Raw genomic sequence first — 19210 nt, forward strand, 5'->3', positions numbered from 1 at the left:
AATCTTCCCAAGGCACAAGCCTGGATTTGTAAAACATTTTTCCTATAGCTTATATTTCCGTTGGAAATGGGTGTAGCATGACTCTCTATTGAAGTCGTCCACCGGATGTGACATCAGCAGAGTCTATGTATCCCCTTCACGGGTGTCAGTTCCTTCTTTTCTGTGCTTCCAACACGGACCTGGTAACGGTTGGCAGGCTGTTTTCGGCCTACACCAGCATTTTCATCAACAGAACAGTGTGCTTTTTCTTGTCCATGTGTTTGGGGTTCAAATCCTGTGGGTCCTGTGAACGACAAATGTCGATTACAGACTCCCACCCTATTTGTATGTGTTGCCTGGGTCAAGCACCATGACACGGAAGAGTGCGACTCCTGTCGCCAGCTTTGGCGGAAAGATCTGAGAGATCGTTGTATGAAGCTTCTAGCTGTGCCAATGTTGGAGCTGCCCCGGCATCGACCAAGGTCTCCTTCTCGTACTAAAGTCCGTTTGTAGGCCTGTTCAAGGAGTCATTCTCGTGGAATTAATTCTCCATAGACTTCACGAGGTAAGTTTTGACGCAAGCGGTTGAAGTCGCGGAAGTCTCCGACTTCACTTCATACGGCTTCCCACCATTCATCGGTTGAGGAACCAACATCAAAGTCTACCCTAAGTCTCCCTACTTTTTCAGGGACTGGGACAACTCTAAACCAGATGTTCATATTATGTTTCCTTTCACACTATCTTCAATGAACCACCTGCCTCCCGGCGGGTTCACACTCAGCCTCAGTTAGGCCTTCAGCTGCAGTTGACAAAGCTGTTACGGCGCCGGTTCACAGCCCTTTGGGGTTTCTATCTTTGGCTCCCGTATTCTCTTGCTGACATGCTGAGAAGGGTTGTTCAGTGCTTCCCTACAGCAAAGCCCTACAAGATGTTTTGTTGGGGGCTTGGGCTAATCCTAATGCAGGGGCCCCTATTGATCGGACTATATCTCATAGGCATTGACCTGCCCCGGGTGATCCAGCTTGCCTCATTAGCCATCCTACTCATCCTGGTTTGGTGGTACAGGCTGCTTTTGCCTCCCATGAAATTGAGTCTCTCCCATATGTCCCACATGACAGAGATTCCTGGCATCTGAACATGTGTGCAGGCATATTGTCTCCTCCACAAATTTAACTTTACGCTCTGCTAACACATCTTGCGTTCTTGGACATTTCTCACATTCATTATTGGATTTATTGGCAAGCATCTTGTCTACGCCTCTTTAGATGCACTACGTCTCTGTGTGTAGTTACGCGCCTCTGGATTTTCGGAGGCAGTTAAAGCCACATTGATTGATATGCCTTTTTTTTGGTGTCCATTTATTTGGGGCACATGCAGACTCCGTGCAGCAGTGTAGCTAAGTTCTTCTCTACCCTTTTGCCTAGGATTACCTCCTGTACTGGATTGTTGGGGGTTATTTCACAGCTGAGCCTATCTTTGGCAGTGCTGTGAGGCTTTTCAGTTTTATGTCTTTTCCCCCTAATGATGGCACCCAGTGGGTGTTCCTGCTTTAAGCAGGTGCTATTTTTCCCTAAATTGTCAAGCATAGATTATTGGGGTTTATATTACCCTGGAACCCTGTGGAGGTTGCATGCCTGATTCTTCAAGGCTACTTTTATTATTATTATTATTACTACTACTAGTGGTGTGTGAGAGGTAGTTCTCCACTTCAGGTTTGTCAATGACCGCTTCTTAGCTGTTTATCTCTGCTTGATTCTTTACGATAACTCATATAAAGGTAATGTTTACTGTACTCTGAAGGAGAACCGGTGATCAAGAGTTGATACTTTCATGGTATGTACCTTACTCTGAGTGGAATATTGTTTTGTATGCTTAGTGAGTGTATATGTATATGTGTGTGTGTGTATATATATATATATATATATATATATATATGTTCGATGGCATGTGTAGCTGCAGATACACATGCTGTGCACAGTCCGCCATCTGGTGTTGGGCTCGGAGTGTTACAAGTTGTTTTTCTTCGAAGAAGTCTTTTCGAGTCACGAGACCGAGGGACTCCTCCCATTTCGACTCCATTGCGCATGGGCGTCGACTCCATCTTAGATTGTTTTTTTTCCGCCATCGGGTTCGGATGTGTTCCTTTTCGCTCCGTGTTTCGGGTCGGAAAGTTAGTTAGAATCTCGGAAAAAAACGTCGGTATTGTTTGCGTTCGGTATCGGGTTAGTTAGAACAAATCGACACTGAATTTTGAAGAGCTCCGGTGGCCCTTCGGGGTTTTTTCGATCCCCTGTCGGGGCCTGGTCGGCCCGGCCACGTGCGACTTCAAGGCTGATGGAACGGACCCCATTCCGCTTCTGCCCAAAATGCCATAACAAGTATCCGTATACGGATCAGCATCTGGTCTGTAACTTGTGCTTGTCTCCCGAGCACAAGGAGGATACTTGTGAAGCCTGTCGAGCGTTTCGGTCGAGGAAAACATTAAGAGACCGAAGAGCCAGAAGACTGCAGATGGCGTCCACGCCGACAGGACAAGAGCGTTTCGAGGAAGAAGAAGAAGCTTTCTCCATCCACGAGTCGGACTCTGAAGAGCTCGACGCCAACAAAAGCCCAGGGAACGCCACCGCCAACAGGCCATGGCTTAACCCAAAAATTAGGTGACCGATCCAAGGCACCGAAAAAGGGCATGCTGGTGTCGAAGTCATCCGACTCCGGTCGAGATACCGCCACACAGCAACCTCGGAGCCGAGACAGCGGCTCCGAGAAGATTCGGCACCGAAGAATTTCGGCCCCGAGACACCACGCCGAAAATAAAAAAGGTTTCTTCGGAGCCTAAAAAGACGTCCGAAAAAATTTCGGTTCCGAAACATCCAGCCTCTGACCCGAAAACAGGTTCCTACACAGAGGAACAAGGATTAACCTCCCAAGTGCAAAAGCATAGATTCGGAGAGGAACTTGAAGCTGTAGAGCCAGACTATACACAGAGAAGGCTTCACATTCATGAGGACACAGGGAAAATAACCACTCTTCCCCCAATTAAAATAAAAAGAAAACTTGCCTTTCAACAAAAAGACAAGCAGTCACAGGCAAAGGTGGCAAGGAAGACAACTCCACCACCGTCTCCACCTCCATCAATGCACGCATCACCAGTAACAACTCCACCACTGATGCACTCCCCAGCTCATACTACAATGAGTCAGGATGATCCCGATGCATGGGACCTTCACGATGCTCCAGTATCGGACAACAGCCCAGATTCGTACCCTGCAAGGCCGTCACCACCTGAGGACAGTACATCTTACACACAGGTGGTTGCAAGGGCAGCTGCTTTTCACGACGTCACCTTGCATTCCGAACCAATTGAGGATGACTTTTTGTTTAACACCCTATCCTCCACCCATAGCCAAAACCAAAGCCTACCTATCCTCCCAGGAATGCTAAAACATTCAAAACAAATATTTCAAGACCCAGTTAAAGGCAGAGCCATAACTCCAAGGGTGGAAAAGAAGTACAAGCCACCGCCAACAGATCCAGTTTATATTACAACGCAATTAACACCAGACTCAGTAGTTGTCGGGGCAGCTCGTAAGAGAGCGAACTCTCACACCTCGGGAGACGCACCACCTCCAAACAAGGAGAGTCGCAAATTCGACGCTGCGGGAAAAAGGGTTGCAGCACAAGCAGCAAACCAATGGCGCATTGCCAATTCACAGGCACTTTTGGCACGTTATGATAGAGCTCATTGGAATGAAATGCAGCATTTCATAGAACACTTACCCAAAGAGTTCCAGAAAAGGGCGCAACAAGTGGTGGAAGAAGGACAAAGTATCTCAAATAATCAGATACGGTCTTCAATGGATGCAGCAGATACGGCTGCAAGGACAGTAAAACTGCAATAACAATAAGAAGGCACGCATGGCTGCGTACTTCAGGGTTCAAGCCGGAAATTCAACAAGCCATGCTAAATATGCCATTTAATGAACAGCAGTTGTTTGGGCCGGAAGTCGACACTGCTATTGAGAAACTCAAGAAAGACACGGATACAGCCAAAGCCATGGGCACACTCTACTCCCCGCAGAGCAGAGGCACTTTTCGCAAAACACCTTTTAGGGGAGGGTTTCGAGGTCAACCGACAGAAACCACAACATCACAAGCAAGGCCCACTTACCAGAGCCAATATCAGCGGGGAGGTTTTCGGGGGCAATATAGAGGGGGACAATTCCAGGAAAATAGGGGAAAGTTCCAAAGTCCCAAAACTCCTCAAAATAAGCAGTGACTTACAAGTCACACAACCCCATCACATAACACCTGTGGGGGGGAGACTAAGCCAATTTTACAAACATTGGGAGGAAATAACAACAGACACTTGGGTCTTAGCGATTATCCAGCATGGTTATTGCATAGAATTTCTCAAATTCCCTCCAAACGTCCCACCAAAAACACACAGTATGTCAAAACAACATATAGACCTTCTAGGACTAGAAGTTCAAGCATTGCTACAAAAAGAAGCAATAGAATTAGTACCAAAATTACAGAAAAACACAGGAGTTTACTCACTGTACTTTCTAATACCCAAAAAAGACAAGAGTCTGAGACCAATACTAGAACTCAGAACATTAAATACCTACATCAAATCAGACCACTTTCACATGGTTACATTACAAGACGTAATCCCACTGCTCAAACGACAAGACTACATGACAACACTAGACCTAAAGGATGCGTACTTCCATATACCAATACATCCTTCACACAGAAAATATCTAAGGTTCGTATTCCAAGGAATACATTACCAATTCAAAGTGTTGCCATTCGGAATAACAACTGCACCAAGAGTTTTTACAAAATGCCTGGCAGTAGTAGCTGCACATATCAGAAGGCAGCAAATACATGTGTTCCCGTACTTAGACGACTGGTTAATCAAAACCAACACGGTAAGACATTGTTCACAGCACACAAAATATGTCATACAAATCCTCCACAAACTAGGCTTCTCAATCAACTACACAAAGTCACACCTTATGCCGTGTCAAACACAGCAATACTTAGGAGCGACAATCAACACAGCAAAAGGGATTGCCACTCCAAGTCCACAAAGAGTTCAAACATTCCACAATGTAATACAGGCCATGTATCCAAAACAAAGGATACAAGTCAAAATGGTAATGAAACTGCTAGGCATGATGTCTTCATGCATAGCCATTGTCCCAAACGCAAGATTGCACATGCGGCCCTTACAACAGTGCCTAGCATCACAATGGTCACAAGCACAGGGTCAGCTTCTAGATCTGGTGTTGATAGACCGCCAAACATACATCTCGCTTCTATGGTGGAACAGTATAAATTTAAACCAAGGGCAGCCTTTCCAAGACCTAGTGCCACAATACGTTATAACGACAGATGCTTCCATGACAGGGTGGGGAGCACACCTCAATCAACACAGCATCCAAGGACAATGGGACATACATCAAAGACAGTTTCACATAAATCACTTGGAACTGTTAGCGGTATTCCTAGCACTGAAAGCATTTCAGCCCATAATAACCCACAAATACATTCTTGTCAAAACAGACAACATGACAACAATGTATTACTTAAACAAACAGGGAGGGACGCACTCGACACTGTTGTGTCTCCTGACACAAAAAATATGGCATTGGGCGATTCACAACCACATTCGCCTAATAGCACAATTTATTCCAGGGATTCAGAACCAGTTAGCAGACAATCTCTCTCGGGATCACCAACAAATCCACGAATGGGAGATTCACCCCCAAATACTAAACACTTACTTTCAAATTTGGGGAACACCTCAAATAGATCTATTTGCAACAAAGGACAACTCAAAATGCCAAAACTTTGCATCCAGGTACCCACAGGATCAATCCCAAGGCAATGCTCTATGGATGAACTGGTCAGGGATATTTGCGTACGCTTTTCCCCCTCTCCCGCTCCTTCCATATCTAGTAAACAGGTTGAGTCAAAACAAACTCAAACTCATACTAATAGCACCAACATGGGCGAGGCAACCTTGGTACACAACACTACTAGACCTTTCAGTAGTACCTCATGTCAAACTACCCAACAGACCAGATCTGTTAACACAACACAAACAACAGATCAGACATCCAAATCCAGCATCGCTGAATCTAGCAATTTGGCTCCTGAAATCCTAGAATTCGGACACTTAGACCTCACACAAGAATGTATGGAGGTCATAAGACAAGCTAGGAAACCTACCACTAGACACTGCTATGCAAATAAGTGGAAAAGATTTGTTTATTACTGCCATAATAATCAAATTCAGCCATTACACGCATCTCCAAAAGATATAGTACAATATTTACTACATTTACAAAAGTCAGATCTAGCTTTCTCTTCCATAAAGATACATCTTACCGCAATATCAGCTTACCTGCAAGTTACTCATTCAACTTCATTATTTAGAATACCAGTCATAAAAGCGTTTATAGAAGGCCTAAAGAGAATTATACCACCTAGAACACCACCTGTTCCTTCATGGAACCTCAACATTGTCTTGACACGACTCATGGGTCCACCATTTGACCCCATGCATTCTTGTGAAATGCAATACTTAACATGGAAAGTTGCATTTTTAATTGCCATCACGTCTCTAAGAAGAGTGAGTGAAATTCAAGCTTTTACCATACAAGAACCATTTATTCAAATACACAAAAATAAAATAGTCCTACGAACAAATCCAAAATTTTTACCAAAGGTAATCTCACCGTTCCACTTGAATCAAACGGTAGAATTACCAGTGTTCTTCCCACAGCCAGATTCTGTAGCTGAAAGAGCACTACATACATTAGACATCAAAAGAGCACTAATGTACTACATTGACAGAACAAAACTAATTCGAAAAACAAAACAACTATTTATTGCCTTTCAAAAACCTCATACAGGAAACCCAAATTCAAAACAAGGCATTGCTAGATGGATAGTTAAATGCATTCAAACCTGCTATATTAAAGCAAAGAGAGAGCTGCCTATTACACCAAAGGCACACTCAACCAGAAAGAAAGGTGCTACCATGGCCTTTCTAGGAAATATTCCAATGAACGAAATATGTAAGGCAGCAACATGGTCTACGCCTCATACATTTACCAAGCACTACTGTGTAGATGTGTTAACTGCACAACAAGCCACAGTAGGTCAAGCTGTACTAAGAACATTATTTCAAACTTCTTCAACTCCTACAGGCTGAACCACCGCTTTTGGGGAGATAACTGCTTACTAGTCAATGCACAGCATGTGTATCTGCAGCTACACATGCCATCGAACGGAAAATGTCACTTACCCAGTGTACATCTGTTCGTGGCATTAGTCGCTGCAGATTCACATGCGCCCGCCCGCCTCCCCGGGAGCCTGTAGCCGTTTAGAAGTAGATCTTGAACATTTGTACATTTGTAAATATATTACTTTAAACTTTATTATGTACATACGTATTCACTCCATTGCATGGGCACTATTACTAGCATACACAACTCCTACCTCACCCTCTGCGGGGAAAACAATCTAAGATGGAGTCGACACCCATGCACAATGGAGTCGAAATGGGAGGAGTCCCTCGGTCTCGTGACTCGAAAAGACTTCTTCGAAGAAAAACAACTTGTAACACTCCGAGCCCAACACCAGATGGCGGACTGTGCACAGCATGTGAATCTGCAGCGACTAATGCCACGAACAGATGTACACTGGGTAAGTGACATTTTCCATATAAATATATATATATGTTCGATGGCATGTGTAGCTGCAGATACACATGCTTTGCACATCCCGCCATCTAGTGTTCGGCTCGGAGTGTTACAAGTTGTTTTTCTTCGAAGAAGTCTTTTCGAGTCACGAGATCGAGGGACTCCTCCCCTTTCGGCTCCATTGCGCATTGGCGTCGACTCCATCTTAGATTGTTTTTTTTCCGCCATCGGATTCGGACGTGTTCCTTTTCGCTCCGTGTTTCAGTTCGGAAAGTTAGTTAGAATCTCGGAAAAATCAACGGTATTGTTTGCGTTCGGCATCGGGTTAGTTATTACAGAGCGACACCAACTTTTGAAGAGCTCTGGTGGCCCGTCGGGGTTTTCGATCCCCCGTCGGGGCCTGGTCGGCCCGGCCACGTGTCTCTTCAAGGCTGATGGAATGGACCCCATTTCGCTTCTGCCCAAAATGTCACAACAAGTATCCGTATACAGATCAGCACCTGGTCTGTAACTTGTGTTTGTCTCCAGAACACAGAGAAGATACCTGTGAAGCCTGTCGGGCGTTTCGGTCGAGGAAGACATTGAGACCGAAGAGCGAGAAGACTGCAAATGGCGTTGGCGCCGACAGGACAAAGGCATTTGGAGGAGGAAGAAGAAACCTTCTCCATCCAGGAGTCGGACTCGGACGAGCTCGATCCCGAAGAAACGACTAAAACCGTGAGTAAGACGTCGAAACATAAAACTTACGAGAAGACCACCAAAGCCCAGGGGACGCCACCGCCAACAGGCCATGGCTTAACCCGAAAAATAGGTGACCGATCATCGGCACCGAAAAAGGGCACGCTTGTGTCGAAGTCATCTGACTCCGGTCGAGATACCGGCACACAGCAATCTCGAGCCCGAGACAGCGGCTCTGAGCAAGTTCGTCACCGAGACAGCGGCACCAAAATGGGTTGGCACCGAGAGATCACAACGCCGAAAATAAAGAAAGTGTCGTCGGAGCCGAAAAAGGCTACCGAAAAGGTTTCCATTCCGAAACATCCAGCCTCGTAACCGAAATCAGGTTCCTACACAGAGGAACAAGGATTGTCCTCCCAAATGCAAGGATATAAGTTCGGACAAGAACTAGAATCAATGGAGCCAGACTACTCACAAAGGAGGCTCCACATTCAAAAGGACACAGGGAAGATAATTAAAATGAAAAGAAGACTTGCCTTTCAAGAAAAGGACAAGCAGCCACAGGCAAAGGTGGCAAGACAAACAACTCCGCCACCATCAATGCACACATCACCGGTAGTCACTCCACCACTGATGCAATCCCCAACTCATACTGCAATGATTCAGGATGATCCCGACGCATGGGACCTTTATGATGCGCCAGTATCGGATAACAGCCCGGACTGTTACCCAGCTAGACCGTCGCCACCTGAGGACAGTACATCCTACAAGCAGTTGGTCTCAAGAGCAGCGGCTTTTCATAATGTCACCTTGCATTCAGAACCGATTGAGGATGACTTTTTGTTCAATACACTATCCTCAGCTCATAGCCAATACCAGAGCTTACCTATGCTACCTGGAATGCTAAAACACTCCAAACAGGTGTTTCAGGAACCTGTGAAGGGCAGGGCCATAACTCCAAGGGTGGAGAAAAAGTACAAGCCACCGCCTACAGACCCTGTGTATATCACGCAGCAATTAACACCAGACCTGTGGTAGTAGGGGCAGCTCGCAAGAGAGCAAACTCTCACACCTCGGGAGACGCACCACCTCCAATCAAGGAGAGTCGCAAATTCGACGCTGCGGGAACAAGGGTTGCAGCACAAGCAGCAAACCAATGGCGCATTGCCAATTCACAAGCAATTCTGGCAAGATATGATAGGGCTCATTGGGACGAAATGCAACATTTCATAGAACACTTACCCAAAGAGTTCCAGAAAAGGGCACAACAAGTGGTGGAGGAAGGACAAAGTATCTCAAATAATCAGATACGGTCAGCAATGGATGCAGCAGATACATCTGCAAGGACAGTAAATACTGCAGTAACAATAAGAAGACACGCATGGTTGCGTACGTCAGGATTCAAGCCGGAAATACAACAAGCCGGGCTGAATATGCCTTTTAATGGACAGCAGTTGTTTTGGTTCCGGAAGTGGACACTGCTATCGAAAAACTTAAAAAAGGCACTGATACGGCCAAAGCCATGGGCACACTCTACTCCCCACAGAGCAGAGGCACATTTCGCAAAACACAGTTTAGAGGGGGGTTTCGAGGACAAGCTACAGAATCCACAACCTCACAAACAAGGCCCACTTATCAAAGTAAATATCAGCGGGGAAGTTTTCAGGGGCAATATAGAGGGGGACAGTTCCAAAAAAATAGAGGAAAGTTCCAAAGTCCCAAAACTCCTCAAAACAAGCAGTGACTTCCAAGTCACAAATCCCCAACACATAACACCTGTGGGGGGGAGGCTGAGCAATTTTTACAAACATTGGGAGGAGATAACAACAGACACTTGGGTACTGGCAATTATCCAGCATGGTTATTGCATAGAATGTCTCAGATTCCCTCCAAACGTTCCACCGAAAACACACAATATGTCAAAACAACACATGGATCTTCTAGGACTAGAGGTCCAAGCATTGATACAAAAAGGAGCAATAGAATTAGTACCAATTCAACAGAAAGGAACAGGAGTTTACTCTCTGTACTTTCTCATTCCCAAAAAGGACAAAACACTGAGACCTATATTAGATCTCAGAACATGAAATACCTACATCAAATCAGACCACTTTCACATGGTGACATTACAAGACGTAATCCCACTGCTCAAACAACAAGACTACATGACAACACTAGACCTAAAGGATGGATATTTCCCTATACCAATATATCCTTCACACAGAAAGTACCTAAGATTTGTATTCCAAGGGGTACGTTACCAATTCAAGGTGTTACCATTCGGAATAACAACTGCACCAAGAGTTTTTACAAAATGCCTAGCAGTAGTAGCTAGTCATATCAGAAGGCAGCAGATACATGTGTTCCCGTACCTAGACGATTGGTTAATCAAAACCAACACACTAGAACGGTGTTCACAACACACAAAGTACGTCATAGAAACCCTACACAAACTAGGTTTCTCAATCAACTACACAAAATCACACCTTCAGCCGTGTCAGACACAGCAATACTTAGGGGCAACATTCAAAACACAGCAAGAGCGATTGCCACTCCAAGTCCACAAAGAGTACAAGCATTTCACAATGTAATACAGGTCATGTACCCAAACCAAAGAATACAAGTCAAAATAGTAATGAAACTCCTAGACATGATGTCCTCATGCATAGCCATTGTCCCAATCGCAAGATTGCACATGCGGCCCTTACAACAGTGCCTAGCATCACAATGGTCACAGGCACAGGGTCAACTTCTAGATCTAGTGTTGATAGACCGCCAAACATACACCTCGCTTCAATGGTGGAACAGTATAAATTTAAACCAAGGACGGCCTTTTCAAGACCCAGTGCCTCAATACGTAATAACTACAGATGCCTCCATGATAGGGTGGGGCGCACACCTCAATCAACACAGCATTCAGGGACAATGGGACTCTCAGCAAAAACAGTTTCACATAAATCACTTAGAACTATTGGCAGTATTTCTAGCGTTAAAAGCATTTCAACCAATAATAAGCCACAAACACATTCTTGTCAAAACAGACAACATGACAACGATGTATTACCTAAACAAACAGGGAGGAACACACTCAACACAGTTGTGTCTCCAGACACAGAAAATATGGCATTTGGCGATACACAACCACATTCGCCTAATAGCACAGTTCATTCCAGGGATTCAGAATCAGTTAGCAGACAATCTCTCCCGGGATCACCAACAGATCCACGAATGGGAGATTCACCTCCAAGTACTACACACTTACTTCCAAAATTGTTGAACACCACAAATAGACCTGTTTGCAACAAAAGAAAACGCAAAATGCCAAAACTTCGCATCCAGGTACCCACAAGATCAGTCTCTGGGCAATGCGTTCTGGATGAGTTGGTCAGGGATATTTGCATACGCTTTTCCCCCTCTCCCACTCCTTCCATATCTAGTAAACAAGTTGAGTCAAAACAAACTCAAACTCATACTCATAGCACCAACTTGGGCAAGACAACCTTGGTACACAACACTACTAGACCTCTCAGTAGTGCCTCATATCAAACTACCAAACAGACCAGATCTGTTAACTCAACACAATCAACAGATCAGACACCCCAATCCAGCATCGCTGAATCTAGCAATTTGGCTCCTGAAGTCTTAGAGTTCGGACACTTAGACCTTACACAGGAATGTATGGAAGTCATAAAACAAGCTAGAAAACCAACCACTAGACATTGCTATCCAAATAAGTGGAAAAGGTTTGTTTGTTATTGCCATAATAATCAGATTCAACCCTTACACGCATCTGCTAAAGACATCGTAAGCTACTTGCTACATTTGCAAAAGTCAAAACTAGCTTTTTCATCCATTAAAATACATCTTACCGCAATTTCAGCTTATCTGCAAATTACCCACTCAACTTCACTATTTAGGATACCAGTCATAAAAGCCTTTATGGAAGGCCTAAAAAGAATTATACCGCCAAGAACACCACCAGTTCCTTCATGGAACCTCAACATTGTCTTAACACGACTCATGGGGCCACCTTTTGAACCCATGCACTCATGTGAAATGCAATATTTAACATGGAAAGTTGCATTTCTAATTGCCATCACATCTCTAAGAAGAGTAAGTGAAATTCAAGCATTTACCATACAAGAACCATTTATTCAAATACACAACAATAAAGTCGTTCTACGGACAAATCCAAAATTTTTGCCAAAAGTCATATCACCGTTCCACTTGAATCAAACAGTAGAACTACCAGTGTTCTTCCCACAACCAGATTCTGTAGCTGAGAGAGCACTACATAAATTAGACATCAAAAGAGCGTTAATGTAGTACATTGACAGAACCAAACAAATTCGGAAAACAAAACAATTATTTGTTGCTTTCCAAAAACCTCATTCAGGAAATCCTATTTCCAAACAAGGCATTGCTAGATGGATAGTTAAATGCATTCAAACCTGTTATCTCAAAGCAAAGAGACAACTGCCTATTAAACCAAAGGCACACTCAACTAGAAAGAAGGGTGCTACTATGGCCTTTCTAGGAAACTTTCCAATAACTGAGATATGTAAGGCAGCCACATGGTCTACACCTCATATGTTTACCAAGCACTATTGCGTGGATGTGTTAACAGCACAACAAGCCACAGTAGGCCAAGCCGTACTACGAACTTTGTTTCAAACAACTTCAACTCCTACAGGCTGAACCACCGCTTTTGTTGAGATAACTGCTTACTAGTCTATGCAAAGCATGTGTATCTGCAGCTACACATGCCATTGAACGGGAAATGTCACTTACCCAGTGTACATCTGTTCGTCGCATGAGACGCTGCAGATTCACATGCGCCCACCCGGGAGCCTGTAGCCGTTTCGAAGTTGATCATGAACATTTGTAAATTTGTAAATATATCACTTTAAGCTACATTATGTACATACATATTTACTCCATTGCATGGGCACTATTACTATAATACACAACTCCTACCTCACCCTCTGCAGGGAAAAATATCTAAGATGGAGTCGAGGCCCATGCGCAATGGAGCCGAAAGGGGAGGAGTCCCTCAATCTCGTTACTCGAAAAGACTTCTTCGAAGAAAAACAACTTGTAACACTCCGAGCCCAACACTAGATGGCGGGATGTGCAAAGCATGTGAATCTGCAGCATCTCATGCCACGAACAGATGTACACTGGGTAAGTGACATTTTCCATATATATATATATATTTTTTTTTTTCCAATGAAAAGATTCACTGCACTGCACAAAGTCCAATTTCATAGTCTTTACTTTCAGTTGCACAGCCACCAACACACTTGAACTCATTTAGAGTCTTGCTCACGGTTGTACTCTAAATGAGTTGAAACATGTTGGTTGCTGTATAACTGAAAATAAAGACTATGAAATTGGACTTTGTGGAGTGCAGTTAATCTTTTCTTTGGAATATATAATCACAAGGATGGTCACCTTCGTCACCAGCACTGGCAGATGAGTGCGCCACTCAAACAACTGACCAATTTGTTTTATACATATGTTTGGCATGTGGAGCTTTAGATACACATGCTTGGCATACGTCCGCCATCTAGTGTTGAGCTCGGAGTGTTACAACTTGTTTTTCTGTGAAGAAGGTTTTTGAGTCACGGGATCAAGTGACTCTTCCTCTCGGTAATAGTGCGCATGGGCATAGAGTAATTTGTTGGATTGTTTCTTTCCTCCTTCGGGTTCTGATGTGTTTCCTCGAACTCCGGTGGATCTCGGTTCAGTACTTCTGAACTTTTCCACCTTTCTATAATACCGTCCGGATTGTTTCGATCATGTTTTCCATCTATAGTCGATCCGATTTAGACCGTCGGGCTCAAATTCTCACCCTTAAAAGGGGCCTCGCCCTTTTAGGGCCTACTTCAGTGTTGGGCTGATGAAACAAACTCTGTTTCGATTTTTTCCTCGGTGTCACAGTAAATTCCCATACAACAACCAACATTCCGATCATCAAGAAGAGACGTGCGACGCCTGCAGATAATTTTGATCTAAAAAGACTCTCTGTGACCGTAGAGCTCATCGTCTCAAAACGGCGTCCAAATCCACAGAAAACACACCTGATTTTTCCGGCGCAGAACACGCACAGGAGGAGGTTTGACAAGGGGCAGCATTTTCTATCCAAGATTGACTCTGATCAACACTCTGATGATGTTAGCCACAACATACCTCCGGCCAGTACGTGAGTACAACTGCCTCGTCACAACACACAAAGAACCTAAAAAAGACTCCAGCAATGGCCGTCGGTCCTCAACTCCCTTGGGCCATGGTCTGATCTGAAAAACAAGTCCAGATGCCCAACCTTGTGGTTTGGCGCCGAGAACAAAGACTAAAGTGCTCGCGGCATCAACAAAACAGACTGCTGCAGCTGTCTCTGTACCGAGCTGAAAAATTGAAGGGACATCTTCAAAGCCAAAAAAAACTGGCAACAACTTCGGAGCTGACATTTTTAGTTTGATTTAAACACTCAGGGCCTGATTAGGACCATGACGGATAGGATATAATGGAACTTGTAGTACAGCGGATGGGATATCCGTCACGTTTTGGTGGAGTATCCCATCCACCAAGGTCGTAATCAGTGTCTAAACCTTCAGAGTCGAAAGCCACAAGTAGTAAACATACTACTTCTACCTAAGAATCATTGGACATGCAAGCTATTTTATAGGAGATGGACGCTAAACAGCGAAAATTGCACATTCAGAAGGACACAGGATGAATAATTGCTTCTCGAATGCCCTTTAAGAGGAAATACACTTTTCAAGAGACCTTAAAAGATGTACCTCCACCAAAAAAGGTCTCAAAATACAAGGAGCAGGAAGAGGCTACAAAACAAAAACAGCCTTCATCACCACATTCTCCTGTGCTTCCTTCCACACCATCACCCACATATGAAACACAGTTTTCACCACAGACATCCTCATCCTCACCCTCACCACAGAGAGATGATCTTAGTGATGACCAGCAGGATATGGATCCATGGTTTATATATATATTTATATGCAAAACAAAGTTGTCCTCTGGACAGAAAGTGCACTCAACAGGTTGCAGTTTATTTTGGAAAGCAGCAAAGCCAGTAACATTCAAAGAATTATTTACACATTATCCAGTCCTTACGCGTTTCTGACATCTCGTCCTTGGTCACAGGCCAAATGCTTGGATTGAGCAAATGACTGAAGGTAACTGATTACTTCATTAAATACTCTGGTGAGTTACACAATGCATCTTGGTAGTGGTGATCCTGCATATTTATATTACATCTTTAGTAGATGAACATTTCTGCCTTAGTAGGAGACGCACCTCTTCCTGATAAGGAAAGCAGGAAATTTGATGCACCTGGGAAAAGTGTTGCCACACAAGCAGCTAACCCAATGGAGAAGTGCCAATTCTCGGGCACTTCTAGCCAGATATGACAGGGCCCACTGGGACGAGATGCAAGATCTTATACAGCATCTCCCAAAGGAGCATCAAACGAGAGCACAACAGGTTGTGGAAGAGGGACAAGCTATCAGCAATAACCAGATAGGGTCTGCCCTCGATGCTGCTGATACAGCCACAAGGGGTGTCAATACTGCCATCACAATTAGAAGACATGCATGGCTATGCTCCTCTGGGTTTAAACCAGAAATTCAACAGGCAATACTTAATATGCCTTTTGACAAGAAACATCTATTTGGCACAGAAGTAGACACCACTATTGAGCAACTGAGAAAAGACTCCGATACTGTGAAAGCAATGGGGGCTTTATACACCACACCATATAGGGGCTCCTTTCACAGACCCCAGTTTAGAGGAGGTTTTAAGCCGCAATCCTCTGACGATTCCACCTCCCAAACAAAGCAGGGACAACAAACCCAATATCAGAGGGGGGGTTTAGAGGGTCCTATAGAGGACTATATTTCAGGAGCAGAGATAAATTCCAAACCTCAAAGCAAACCACAACACTACCTAAACAGTGACTTCCTTCCTATCCTTCCACTCCACACTTCTCTTGTGGGGGGAAGACTACAGCAATTCCACTCTCATTGGCAAAATATCACCACAGACAATTGGGTATTATCAATTATCTGCAATTGCTATTGCCTATAATTAATTTCAACCCCTCCAAACATTCCACCACAATACCACAAATTTTCCCCCGAGCACACCGTTCTGTTGCAACAAGCGGTACAATCTCTACTATTAAAACAAGCAATAGAATTGGTCCCACATTCTCACCAGGGCACAGGAGTATACTCACTATACTTCCTCATCCCCAAATAAGACAGCTCTCTAAGGCCCATCTTGGACCTCAGTCCTCTCAATCTATACATCCTGTCAGAACATTTTCACATGATAACTCCGCAAGATGTCATTCCACTACTACAAAAACAAGGTTACATGATTGCTTTAGACCTCAAGGATGCGTATTTCCACATACCCAACCATCCAGCCGACAGAAAATACCTCAGGAAAACCTTACCAGTTCAAAGTGTTGCCGTTCAGCATAACAACAGCTCCAAGAGTGTTCACAAAATGTCTAGCAGTAGTAACAGCCTACTTAAGAAGACAACACATCCATGTCTTTCCATATCTAGACGATTGGCTAATAAAATCAAGCAATTTTTCACAATGCCAACAACACACTCGTTATGTGATAGAAACCACAAGCAAGACCAAACATGAGGCCCTTACAACAGTGCCACTCATGACAATGGTCTCAGGCACACGGTCAACTTCAAGATCTAGTGTTGATGGGACCGCCAAACACATATGTCCCTTCAATGGTGAAATTGCAGCAATCTAATGAAGGGGCAGTCATTCCAAGACCCTGTGCCTCAGACCATAATCACAACAGACGCATCAATGATCAGTTGGGGAGCTCACCTCAACAATCAGACCATTCAGGTACAATGGGAGGCCCATCAGAAACAGCTTCATATAAACCACCTAGAACTACTAGCTGTATTTCTTGCTCTAAAAGCGTTTCAACCTCTTCTCAAACAGAAGACTATTCTCATAAAAACAGACAACATGACAACCATGTATTACCTCAACAAACAGGGCGGGACACACTCACCTCAACTGTCCCTGCTAGCCCAAATAATATGGAAATGGGCAATTCACAATCACATTCATCTGTTAGCACAATACATTCTAGGGATAGACAATCAGCTGGCAGATCTCCTAAACAGGAATCGCCAACAAACTCACGAATGGGAGATTTACCCCCAAGTACTTGAAAAGTACTTTCAAAAGTGGGGGACACCAGAAATAGACCTATTCGCAACAAGCGAAAACGCAAAATGCCAAAACTTTGCATCCAGACACCCACATCCCTTATCCAAGGGCAATGCCCTATGGATCAGTTGGTCAGGGATATTTGTTTACGCTTTTCCCCCCTCTCCCACTCCTTCCCTTTCTGGTCAGCAAACTGCGTCAAACATCACTCACCATGATACTCATAGCCCCAACGTGGGCACATCAGCATTGGTACACAACACTCCTAGATCTGTCTTTAGTACCTCATTCCAAACTCCCAAACAGCTCAGACTTGTTAACACAGAACAAAGTTCAAATAAGGCACCCAAACCCCAATGCTCTCAATCTGGTGATTTGTCTCCTGAAGTCTTAGAGTTTGGTTACCTAAAGCTTCCACCAGAATGTATGGAAGTAATCAAACAAGCACATAAACCTACCACTACACAATGCTACGAAAACAAGTGGAAAAGATTTGTATACTACTGTTAAATTTAAAAACACTGACCCACTTACAGCTTCCTTACAAGACATTCTATGCTATTTACTTCATTTGCAAAAACCACATTTGGCTTTCTGATTGTTGGACTTTTTGCTCATGCACAGTCATCCCCAATCTTTTTGCCTCCTGCCTCCTATTTTTTCTGACCTGTTGCTGTTGGCTTTTGAACTCTGAGAACTTTACCATTGCTAACCAGTGCTAAAGTGCATATGCTCTCTGTGTAAATTGTATGGTTGATTGGTTTATCCATGATTGGCATATTTGATTTATTAGTAAGTCCCTAGCACAGTGCACTAGAGGTGTCCAGGGCCTATAGATCAAATACTACTGGTGGGCCTGCAGCAATGGTTGTGCCACCCACATAAGTAGCTCTGTAATCATGTCTCAGTCCTGCCATTGTAGTATCTGTGTGTGTAGTTTTAACTGTCAATTCGACCTGGCAAGTGTACCCACTTGCCAGACCTAAACCTTCCCTTTTCTTACATGTCAGACTCCCCTAAGGTAGGCCCTAGGTAGCCTCAAGGGCAGAGTGCAGTGTATGGTTAAGGTAGGACATGTAGTAATATGTTTTATATGTCCTGACAGGGAAATAATGCTAAATCTGTTTTTCACTGTTGCAAGGCCTGTCCCTCTCATAGGTTAAACTGGGGGCTACCTTTAAATATGATAAAAGTGTAGATTCCCTTTGGGAGCGGATGGACATGTGGAGTTTGGGGTCTCTGAGCTCACATTGTAAAAATACACCTTTTAGTAAAGTTGATTTTAAGATTGTGTGTTTGAAAATGCCACTTTTAGAAAGTGAGCATTTTCTTGCTTATACCATTTTTGTGACTCTGCCTGTTTGTGGATTCCCTGTCTGGGTCAGTTTGACAGTTGGGCTGGTTGCACCTCACACTAGACAGTGACACAAAGGGAGCTGGGGTGTAGTCTGCATTTCCTGACGAGCCATCTGTGCTAGAAGGGAGGGGAGGAGTAGTCACTTACACCTGAAAGGGATGTGGCTGTCCTCACACAATGCAGTCTCCAACCCCTTGGTGAGTGTCGGGGGCCTGGCCTGGGCAAGGCAGGATTTTAC

This window comes from Pleurodeles waltl, chromosome 2_2 (assembly GCF_031143425.1).
Source record: "Pleurodeles waltl isolate 20211129_DDA chromosome 2_2, aPleWal1.hap1.20221129, whole genome shotgun sequence".
NCBI lineage: Eukaryota > Metazoa > Chordata > Amphibia > Caudata > Salamandridae > Pleurodeles > Pleurodeles waltl.